At 48.6% G+C, this 9,553-nt stretch overlaps 1 protein-coding gene across 2 annotated transcripts in view; it reads left to right on the top strand.

Moving 5' to 3' along the window:
• The window catches only part of LOC135102886 (chloride intracellular channel Clic-like), a 58,597-nt gene that overhangs the window by 754 nt on the left and 48,290 nt on the right, over window positions 1–9,553 (top strand). The gene's annotated exons all lie outside the window — the stretch shown is intronic.

The raw sequence follows: 9,553 nt of genomic DNA, 5'->3' as shown, positions 1-9,553 counted from the left end.
CTCTCTTGGACGTGGGGACCGCCGCCACAGTTTCCCAGGGCACAAGGTGACAGGGCACGCCGGTGTACACGTACCACATCCTCATATCAGAGAAAAACTTGCCAGCGAAAGGGTATCTCTTGAGAAGAGTAATTGCTGCCTTTAGTCAGTAATTCAGCGATCAGAGGTTTGAACACCGCAGTATTATGACTGCTTACACGGGAACAGTATCAAGGCATTCACGCACACTCGGCATGATGTCATGTTTACAAGTTGCTGGCCAATCAGACAGCCGCCAAGTTGAGGACGAGTGTGGTGGAAAATAATGCTTCAGCTCTGTGATGGTCGCCATCAGACAACCGTTAAGCAGTAAGGAAAGAATGGCTGCCCTTGCCGTAGGTGATCAGCAACCCTTGGCTTGAGAAAGGTCGTAGAGTGCAGCTTTTTGCGGCACCACAGCTCGTGCCATTGAAGACACTGCTGCAGCTGCCCAGTACGATACTTCCAGGCACAAAATTTACCTTGGTCAGCGATAAAAGGTGGTGAAAGAGCCATGACTTACCCTTTATTCAGCATGAAGAAACGCCTTGCTTCAGAGTTACTAATTAATTACTATCAACCTTGACCACTGATGAAACACGTTTGAAGATATCGCTTATCAACAGTAAAATAATGAGTCGAGTTTGCGAACAAATATTGATTTTGAAGTGTAATTGTGTTATGCTGGGACACGAGAGAGAGAGAGAGAGAGAGAGAGAGAGAGAGAGAGAGAGAGAGAGAGAGAGAGAGAGAGAGAGAAGGGGTGGTGAGGCGGGTTGTAATGTCTCCCTATGCTCCGTTGCCTGGGTTGTCATGCATTTGAGGGCTTGTTTTGGCTAAAGCTTTCCTATGTGGAGCTTTCTTCTTGATCCTGCACCTTTGCCGTTCACTGAGGAAGGGCTCCTATCTGTCCTTTCGTACATTTTACTTTATTTTATTTATTTTGTTTTTGTTTATTTGTTCGGTATGGTCGGTATATTTCGATCAAACTTTTTCAGTCCGTGTTGTAAACCAAGCCATAAACTTAACGTGCAGTCGTACATCAACGAGGGGTCGGGGGGAGGGGACGGGGACGAGGCTGCGTCAGTGGTTTTTGCTTTCTGCGGCGCTGTTGGCATTAAGAGAAAGATATTGTTTCAGTGAAAGTAGTTCAGCTGGGCACCACTGATGTAAATCAAATTAAGTGAAACATTTATAGCTGTCGAATAATGGTAAACTGGTGTGTGAGGGTATTTTACTTATCTATATTTATGTGAGAAGCGTTGTCATCACAGGATAATTAAGTTGTTAACTGCGGACGACATTTATTGTCAGCTGAGGTTATAAGAGTTAAGATGACAGAAGGAAGGGAAGGGAAGGGATGGTATTGGCCATGTGTAAAGTAAACCACACCCATTGCTGGGCTAGATTGTACATTCCCTGAACAATTAGTTTTGACAAAAAATTACTGGTAGTTATTGTAACAGGGATGCTGTGCGACTACTAAGTTTTGCTCTTTGTGTGTGTATGTGTGTGTGTGTGTGTGTGTGTGTGTGTGTGTGTGTGTGTGTGTGTGTGAAACTAGTGGTGTTTCTTGCCCACTATCATCAGTTTCCTGTATGTAGCCTTTCCTGATCAGTAAGAAGGAGAGAGAGAGAGAGAGAGAGAGAGAGAGAGTCGGGGAGGGGAGATGGTGGCGGTGGCGCGTTTAGAAGGGGTAAGTGGCGTCACAAGGCCCCGCCCCACTAGAGAACCCAGCAGTTCCCTCGGCCGCCTTAACCACGAAGATCCCGTGACAAATGTGGGGCGGGGAAGGCTACTGACAGATAAACTCTTCCCTTTCAGATAAACTCTTCCCTTTCAGCGCCACAAAGACTTAATTATTTGGTAAAAAGTAAGAAAGCAATATTTAATTATCCTTTTAAGTAACCAATAGTTATCTTTGCGTGTCGTTTGCTTAGTCTTTTGAATGGTGATGGCAGTAGGACACCCATTATTTTGTCGGAATAGATTAATCATTTGCTTTGCCGTCATTAACCCCATGAAGAAATCCTCAGGTATATTTAGTCACACCGGACCATTTAATTAAAAGTATAAGTTGTGACAGTCAAGTAGCTGAAAAAAAAAAATACTTGAGAGCTTCAAAGAGAAAGACATTCACTATTAACTTTTCCCATTACTGGCTGTGCTGTTTAATGCAGTATAACCATTTCCATTAACCATACTAATGCCAAACCCTGGAGCCTCATGAGTGGCCAAGGGTGTTGCTACAAAGGCTGTGGATACTTGTACATATTATGGCGAGAGGTGGCGGCAACAGCTCAGGTCACGAGTACTTGAGGAGTGGTCTGGCTGATTGTGACGGTAGCAGTAACTAGAGGAGAGTGAGGAGGTAGTCTGGGTGATAGTAGTAGCAACTGGTGGTGGTAGTGGAGGAGGACGAGGAGAGATAGTCTGGGTGATAGTAGTAGCAACTGGTGGTGTTTGTAATGAAGTGAAGAGAGTAACAAGGGAAGTAATGGTCTTGGCGATAGTAGTGATAGTGGTTGCAGCAGCAGCAGTAGTAGTAGTAGTTGTAGTACCATGGACTGATGATAGTGGTGGCGGCGAAGGGAGGTCAGGGAAGGAGGAGAGGAGGGAGGGAAATCCAATCCTTGCAACAGGTTTCAGAATCCGTGAGTCACATCTTGGGTGGGAATGTTGGCAGCAGGTGCTCGGTCTTACACACCAAGTGGCTGGCTGGCAGGTGGTTCCTTGGGGGGGCTTATCGGCGACGCTAGGAGGAAACCTGTAGTGTGGTGGAGGTAATTTTCCCTATCAGCTGCTAAATTACAAACAAATAAAATGAAGTCTCGTTCCTCCTGTCATTGCTTTGCTAGTGTTGTTAGTGTCGGTGGTGGTGGGAAATGTAGGACGGTTGCTAAATAGTGATGGCATTGTTTGTGAGTTGATTGTGGGTAGTAGTAGTAGTAGTAGTAGTAGTAGTGGTGTCAGTGGGGAGGTTTGGGGCAGTTCAATAAAAGTGTTGTGCTTTACTTTTTAACCATTTCCGACCTTAGCACCCCTTATAGTCAGATCTAGGCACCCACACCACTCCCACACATGTACCTTAAAGCCTAGTGACACGGACCCAGGTTAGGAAACACTGGTGTATTGAGTCAGAGGTGCTGGGTTGCGGGTGGCGGTGGTGGTGGTGGGGATATGGGACGGTTGGCGATGGCGGTGGGTAGGTGGTGGTGGGGGAGATTAGGTTTTTAATAGTGGTAGCAGTAGATGGTGGGGGTAGTCATACGGGGTAGTGGAGGGGGTACGGAGTGGTGTCAGTGAGGTAGGGGGGTTGTTGGGTGGTAATGGTGGTGGAGGGTAGGGAGGGTTCAGGAGTGGTGGCAGCTAAGGGTGGGGGGTAAATGGTGGTGGCAGTGAGTGAGGGCTCGAGGGGAGGGTAGTTGTTGGGTGATAGAGGTGGTGTGGGGGAGAGCCGCTTGTTTGGGTGTAAATTGATGCCTCAGGGTGGGGCGTGTTGAGGCGTTTATCACAACACTCACTTAAGTGGCAGCTGCGGCACCACGCATTAGTTTTATATATTTTGATAGGGACTGCTTATCTGGCTCGTTAATTACCGTGGTGTGCTTGCAGGGACGCTTCACAGGCGGACACGCTGCTCCCACTCCAGTCACGGAACACTGGCCTCGTTCATTGATTTGCACCAGTTGCCGCCCTCAGCATCACGAGTGGCTTGAAGTTCACAGACCGCAAAGTTATAATGGTGAAAAAACGGGGGAATGTTGGCGAGGTCAGTGAGGTTAGTAATCGGGATAGGACGCGTCATGCTCCTTAAAGTTGGATTGAATGAAAATAAGGAAAAAAAAGGACGACTTTATTTTGTATTGAAGCTTAAAATTTTCCCCAGTAGTTTTTGGTTACCATCCCGCAACATGGAAACTTTTATCTGTTTTTCCCCATGACTGAACCGACCCTCCATACAAGCCACCACCAGCCTGCCTTCCTCCCTCTCTTCCCTTCCCTTCCCTTATGACCCACGACCACCCTCACGCAGCCCACCCTCAGCTTTGTGCCCACTCCCTCCAGTCCTATTGAGAGCCGGCCAGCGTTCCTCCCAGTTCATGCAGGCCACCGCCAACCTCATCTCCCTGGTGGCGCACTGGGCAAAAGGAATAAACACAGTAAGGGGACTACGTGACGCCTTGTGAGGGATGTAGATTTGTGTTTGTGAAACCTCGCCCACCTTTGCCATTTGAAGAGATCTGTGTGCTTCGAGGAGTAATGACAAGGAGTGAATGCATCAGAAGCGTAATGAGAGAGAGAGAGAGAGAGAGAGAGAGAGAGAGAGAGAGAGAGAGAGAGAGAGAGAGAATGCGCTCTCACATATTTAATGATCTATAAAGTATAACAATGATCACTTCAGGAAGGGATATAAATAGCGCTTTGGGGTCATGCGTGCGTGAAACCTCTCCTCTTACCTCCTCCTCCTCCTCCTCCTCCTCACACCGGAAATCTAACTTAAAACCGAAAACTCGCCACTTGTGTTTTTATCCAAGAAACTGGTCGAGTGTTTAAAGCACAGAAAGTTATGATAGCAAACAAAAACTCGAAGCAAAAACTCAAACTTTCACATTCACAGACCACACTGCTCAGACCTTCAGTAATACCACGCCTCTCTCTCTCTCTCTCTCTCTCTCTCTCTCTCTCTCTCTCTCTCTCTCTCTCTCTCTCTCTCTCTCTCTCTCTCTCTCTCTCTCTCTCTCTCTCTCTCTCTCTCTCTCTCTCTCTCTCTCTCTCTCTCTCTCTCTCTCTCTCTCAAACGCACGTAGGCTTTAACTTGAAACCTTGATAGACACTTGACTACCTGACCAGGTGGACGTGACCCGCCACTCACTGCTCGTCTCGGTCCAGTCCTTCTCACTCTTTCTGTGTGTTTTAATGAAGGCGGAGGATTTATTGATGAATCGGGTAGCGTTAGTTGATTTCGCCTTCTCAATTTCACTTGCGATGAAGGTCCCTCCTTGAAAGTCATCCCCAAAATAGTTCACTCTTTATAAACTCCCACAGTCGAATCTCGCCAGATATATCGTGAGTACTCTCTGTGTGTGGAGGGGAGGGAAGTTTTGTTTGTGGAATGTTCGATGAAGTGTAGTTGGCAGTAAGAATATTTGACGCGTTTCTTTTGTACCGGCTTCAACACATGTGAAGTGATAATAATAGATCGGAGGATTTAAAAAAAAAATGTGCAATGTGTTCATCTGGTGACTGGAAATTTGCCAGGATCAGGTGTTCGGGCTCCAGTGATTGTAAATTGATACGTGATGATTTAACATGTAGATGGGAAAGTTGTGAAGTGTACAGTAAACTATGACGCGACGAGGCATTTATGTTGTGTATTGCTCTGGTGATTAGAAGAACTGTAGTCGCTGGGTGATTAAGATTACGTAGGTAGATCATGACGAGGCTGTTTTTGTTTAGTTTCTTACGTTTCTGGCTGTTTATAACCTCAAGGATGAGATGCCGTCTGTCCTCGTATTGTTCCGTGCGTTCTTTTATTGCACCGACACGCTATGTAGCAATGCAGTGTTGCAGGGAGTGGCTAAGTAAGTCAATAACAAAGGTATAGTGTGTTTACTTTGAGAAGTGTTGGTGAGGGTGGTGCGGAAAGTTCCCTTTAAAATAACTCAAGTGGTCAAGGATGAAGAGGCCCCGGGGCACCAGCGTCCGCACCTCCTCGTGGGTGATGAAGCCGGGAAGGAACTTTTATGGGTCGGCATCCCTGCTTTGCATATCCCGCATCTGGCCCTTCTGGCGTGACTGAAGGAAGAGGGTTAGGGTGGCGCACCGGGTGAATTTAGGTTGAACAAGGAGGGCATGTCATGTTCTTAAGGCTTATCCACCAGAGGACTCAGACTTGATCGGGAAAAGGTTGAGAGTGAGTAGGTGGAAGATGGCTATACTGTTATAATTATACCGTGGTTTTTGCCAGTAAAGTCGCTAGTAAAGTCACCTGTGGCTGGATCACTCGCAGCGCCACGTGTACCACCCTGGGGTGGTGATTGGAGTGCCATGGTGTTATTCATGTGCATCACGCTGTCTGACTGAGTGAGTGGTGTGTGTGGCAGCGACGCTTATGTAGATGATGAGAGGCATCCTGGAGGGAATTAACGTGAGGAGTGGCGCTCTTGACAGTGTTGTTGGTCGTGAAGTAGTTGGTATTTCCACCTGGATCCGGTATCCTTTAATCTTGAGGATGAAGGAGAATGAGAACAGAACGACCCCATCATTGTGGCCTTCGGGTAACAAACAGGACAAGACACATGCCTGTCTAGAGCGATGTGCTTGACAAGGTGGAAAATAAAGGGAAGCGCAAGCAAGCATTTATTTAAATTGTTCACTACTAATATAAAAAGATGGATCATGCAGAATTTCATGTCAGTGCTTGTCGGTGCTTGAGATATGCGTGCCATGCTGTGCTGATTGTATTTGTTAGTCAGAGGCTCGTCAGGTTTGAATAAATATCAGGCAGTGAGGCTTTGTTCTCGGTACGACGTGAAGAATGGTTGGTTTGAGTGAGGAGGACAAGGGCTGTTCTGTATGTAATGTGAGAGGCATCTTCAGTAATACTAGCATTGATTGATGAACTGAGAGAGAGAGAGAGAGAGAGAGAGAGAGAGAGAGAGAGAGAGAGAGAGAGAGAGAGAGAGAGAGAGAGAGAGAGAGAGAGAGAGAGAAGTTATTGCCTTCACCACATGATATTTTCTTGCGTGTTTACATTCGGGTTAATGCATAAGTGATGGACGTGCCTTGTGAATAATGGGCGGATCGGGTGCTTGTTAGTATCGGTAATGAAGCATGGAGGGGGCGAGTGTGGCGGATGATGATGAGTGCGATGGTTATGGTGAAAGATGAGGGTGGGGGGGGCAGGGAAGGTAAAAGGCCCGCGGGGGTGTCAGGGCTGATCAGGGGAAAGTGACAGACCTCGCTTTCTGATGGTGATTCACGCGGCCCTTGTTCTCCCATCTTACCTCCCTCCCTTACCTTGGCCCCACCACCTCCCATGCGGGCCTCCCTGATCCCCAGCGCCCCTTCTCCCCTCGCCTCTCCCCCACTGAGCCTCCTGCCTGACCCTGCCGCCCCCATCCCCGCAGTCCCGTCTCTTCTCCCAGCTGTCTTCGTCACCGGCTCGCCCTTGATGCTTTCCCCCGCCGCCTCACTTAGTTATGCATCTGGGCTTCCTCACGCGACCCAAATGTGACAGTCCAGTAATTATGGTGATCGCATGGATTATGTAGGATGAACGTATAACAGAGAGAGGTATTTGCTGAACTACCCTTTACTTGCATTGTAGTTAGTAAACTGTCTAGGGGAGATCAGGGAGAGATGGTTCAAGAGATGGTGGTGGGGATGGTGATGGAAACAGCTGTATTGTTCCTCTTGCTGGTAGTTGTACCAGCAGAAATTTTTAGGTAATGGTGGTGATCCAGTGCTAGTGGTGATAGTAGTAGTAGAAACAGCAACAACAACAGTCATTTTGTTGTTAGCGGTGGTTGTTGCAGCTATACATTACTACTACTACTACTACTACTACTACTACTACTACTACTACCACCATCACCACCTACTACTACTACTACTACTACTACTACTACCACCACCACCACCATCACCACCTCTACTACTACTACTACCACCACCATCTCTACTATTATTACTACTACTACTACTACTACTATTACTACTACTACTACTACTACTACTACTATTACTACTACTACTACTACTACTAGTAGTAGCGGCAGGAGCAACAGCACTAACAGCACTACTACTACTACTACTAGTAGTAGTAGTCGTAGGTGGTCGTGGAAGGAACTGTAGCATGGCGGGAGTCCCTCTCGTCCTAAGTGTTGAGTACCATTGTTCAGTGATTGGTTTCCGGTGTAGTGGTAGATGACAGGCGTCACGTCGGGTCGCCACCAACACTCTCTCACCCAGGGCGTCGTCCATCAAGTGTTGGTTAGCTGTATCACGCCAGGGCTGCAGTGTGGGGGGTGGCCAGGGGGTCGGTGCCATCAGAGCCATGAGTCAGGGAATCTAGAATTTTCACCTCGGTCAAGGTATCAACGTGTGCGTGTTCCTGCACTGGTGCATAGACAGGCTTATGGCCATAGCAAGGCATTTAATACTGTAGCGACTAGTTAGATACCTGTAGTGCATTGGAGGCAAGCTGAAGGAGACAGGACGTGCGTGTCGGGGAGGCCGTGACGAGGTGGCACGTTAACGGGTTCACCAGAGCCTGACAGACCGCATGCGAGCCTGCCGCGACGCGATGCTTTAATCCCCCGGCAGCTGAGCACATTATCATACACACACACACACACACACACACACACACACACACACACTTACAGAGAGAGAGAGAGAGAGAGAGAGAGAGAGAGAGAGAGAGAGAGAGAGAGAGAGAGAGAGAGAGATGTAGGACGGAGAGGAGTGGGAGGCTGTACAGAAACAATAGATGCTTCCAGAAATATAATATTTCACGTTTTTTTTTGTGGGAGTTAAGAAAACTATTTCGTATTCCAGTAATTTCTTGGGGTTCGGTAGTCAGTTTATTTTTAGGTAAATTTTTTGAAGGAGCTGGGAAGCGTGAAGATGGCGGGAATGGCGAGCAGGGTGACAGGCTACAGTAACTTTGTAGGGCAAGATCAGAATCTTGTGGTGAAGATGGTTTGTGTGTCGTAGACGAGGAGTGACAGGCTGGATAACGGTGGTGGGCACAATTAGAAGCTCTGTAGAGGCTGTAGTGTTGTGATGGTAGTGGTAGGAATCCAGGAAGTACTACGGAAGGGGCAAGCATGCTCGTGGGCAGTGGAGATGATAGTCGGACAGAGCAGATGAGAGGCGGAGAACTGGAGTGCTGGCGTGGTAGGAGGGCAGCGGTTACTGGAGGAGTGGTGGGCAGGTGTGGGTGTCGGGGACGGGAGTGGTGGAAGGATGGACGCCGGAAGCTGAGGCCCCCGTGGACGGCAGGTGTTTCCCGCGTGCCGGTAGCGAGCCCTGGAGCGCCACGCGGGGCGGGAAACTGTTGCCAGGCCGAGGAGGAAGCCATAGCGGGTGGCACGCCGCCCCCACCCACCACGTGAGCTCTGGTGCCGCCCCGCGCAGGTGGAGAAGCACAGGTGAATAGCAGACTACATAACCACATAGACTCAGGCATCACCTCGCTGCGTCCCCTGCTCTCCCCTCCCTTCCCTAGGGGTTGTTGGGTTCCGTGTGTGTGTGTGTGTGTGTGTGTGTGTGTGTGTGTGTGTGTGTGTGAGGGAGAGCGAGCGTGCGCGCAACAGGCGTGAATAGTGGCTGAGAACAATGAGGGCTACTCCCACTTTGTGCTTCCTTCTGTCCCTTCTGTCTCGCGATACACACACACACACACACACACACACCGGCGGTGTGGCACTCAGAATCAGGCCCGAAAGCAGGTTCCTCCAGCTCACATTATCCACCAGCCACTCCTGTCTTGTCTGCCTCTCTCCTCCCTCCCTCTCTCTCTCTC

This window comes from Scylla paramamosain, chromosome 8, assembly GCF_035594125.1.
Source record: "Scylla paramamosain isolate STU-SP2022 chromosome 8, ASM3559412v1, whole genome shotgun sequence".
NCBI classification, from domain to species: domain Eukaryota; kingdom Metazoa; phylum Arthropoda; class Malacostraca; order Decapoda; family Portunidae; genus Scylla; species Scylla paramamosain.
This window is presented reverse-complemented; position numbering and strand designations above follow the sequence as displayed.